The following is a 2158-nucleotide window of genomic DNA, read 5'->3' on the forward strand; positions in this document are numbered from 1 at the left end:
TGAGCACTGATCACAGGTCCCTCCCTCCTCATTGCCACACCAGCTTCTGCTGCTTCTCACTGACTCTGGCCACTGTGTAATCACTGATGGTGCCTTGGGAATTGACACCTAACAGGTAGCATTTCAGTCACCAAGCCAGGCAGGACTCCAAGGCAGACTCTCACTCTGTCCTCTAATGATGAGCCCCGGCTAAACAAAGTGATTACTGCTGTAGGAAGCACAGAGGATACTGAGTGGAAGTGTTAGGAGTTCTTTTTCTCTCTCTCTTTTTGAAATTCAAAACAGGCCAGTGTTGATGGCATTCTAAAGAATATCTTCCCCTTTTCGCAATGGGTTTGCCGCCAGAACACAGGTGTCGTGAAAACCACCACTAAACCTAAAACAAAATGGGAAAGGAAAAGACTCACCTCAACATTGTCATCATTGAACATGTAGATTCGGGCAAGTCTACCACTACTGGCCATCTGATCTACAAATGTGGTGGGATCGACAAAAGAACTATTGAAAATTTTGAGAAGGAGGCTGCTGAGATGGGAAAAGGCTTCTTCATGTATGTCTGGGTCTTGGATAAACTGAAAGCTGAACATGAACGTGGTATCACCATTGATATCTCCCTGCGGAAATTCGAGACCGGCAAGTATTATGTGACCATCATTGATGCCCCAGGACACAGAGACTTTATCAAAAACATGATTACAGGCACATCTCAGGCTGACGGTGCTGTCCTGATTGTTGCTGCTGGTGTTGGTGAATTTGAAGCAGGTATCTCCAAGAATGGGCAGACCCGTGAGCATGCTCTTCTGGCTTACACACTGGGTGTAAAACAACTAATTGTTGCTGTTAACAAAATGGAATCCACTGAACCACCCCACAAACAGAAGAGATATGAGGAAATCGTTAAGGAAGTCAGCACCTACACTAAGAAAATTGGCTACAACCCCGACACAGTAGCCATTTGTGCCAATTTCTGGTTGGAATGGTGACAACATGCTGGAGCCAAGTGCTAACAAGGGATGGAAAGTCACCCGTAAAGATGGGAATGCCAGTGGAACCACATTGCTTGAGGCTCTGGATTGCAGTCTGCCACCAACTTGTCCAACTGATAAGCCCTTGCATCTGCCCCTCTAGGACGTCTACAAAATCGGTGGTACTGGTCCTGTCCCAGCGGGCCGAGTGGAGACTGCTGTTCTTAAGCCTGGCATGGTGGTCACCTTTGTTCTGGTCAATGTTACAACTGAAGTAAAGTCTGTTGAAATGCACCATGAAGCTTTGAGTGAGGCTCCTCCTGGGGACAGTGTGGGCTTCAATGTCAAGAACGTATCTGTCAAAGATGTTCATCACGGCAATGTGGCTGGTGACAGCAAAAATGACCCACCAATGAAAGGAGCTGGCTTCACAGCTCAGGTGATTATCCTGAACCATCCAGGCCGAATCAGTGCTGGATATGCACCTGTGCTGGATTGTCACACAGCTCATATTGCTTGCAAGTTTGCTGAGCTGAAGGAGAAGATAGATCATCATGGAAAAAAAGCTAGAAGATGGTCCCAAGTTCTTGAAATCTGGTGATGCTGCCATTGTGGATATGGTTCCTGGCAAACCTACTATGTGTGTTGAGAACTTCTCTGACTATCCTCCTCCAGGCCATTTTGATGTTTGTGACATGAGACAGATGGTTGCTGTGGGTGTCATCAAAGCAGTGGACAAGAAGGCAGCTGGAGCTGGCAAAGTCACCAAGTCTGCCCAGAAAGCTCAGAAGGCTAATATTATCCCCAATATCTGCCACCCCAGTCTTAATCAGTGGTGGAAGAACGGCCTCAGAACTGTTTGTGTCAATTGGCCATTTAAAGTTTAATAATAAAAGACTGGTTAATGATAACAATGCATCGTAACACTTTCAGAAGGAAAGGAGAATGTCTTGTGGATCATTGTGTGTGTGTGTGTGTGTGTGTGTGTGTGTGTGTGGTAGTTTTAAATTACTAGTTTTTAAAATCAGTACTTTTTAATGGGAACAACTTCACCAAAAGGCTGTCACAGAATTTTGAGACCCATTAAAACAAAAGTTTAAAGTGGAAAAAAAAAAAGAATATTTTCCCCTTAATTTGATTTTCAGCAAGGAGAAAACTGGTGATCGTACTTCTCACTCATCTCATTTTAAAAA

At 44.7% G+C, this 2158-nt stretch overlaps 1 pseudogene; it reads left to right on the forward strand.

The window, feature by feature from the left end:
• The first annotated feature begins 339 nt into the window (after positions 1–339).
• On the forward strand, positions 340–1852 carry LOC144321549 (elongation factor 1-alpha 1 pseudogene; annotated as a pseudogene).
• The last annotated feature ends 306 nt before the right edge of the window (positions 1853–2158 follow it).

Source organism: Canis aureus, chromosome 10 (genome assembly GCF_053574225.1).
Source record: "Canis aureus isolate CA01 chromosome 10, VMU_Caureus_v.1.0, whole genome shotgun sequence".
NCBI lineage: Eukaryota > Metazoa > Chordata > Mammalia > Carnivora > Canidae > Canis > Canis aureus.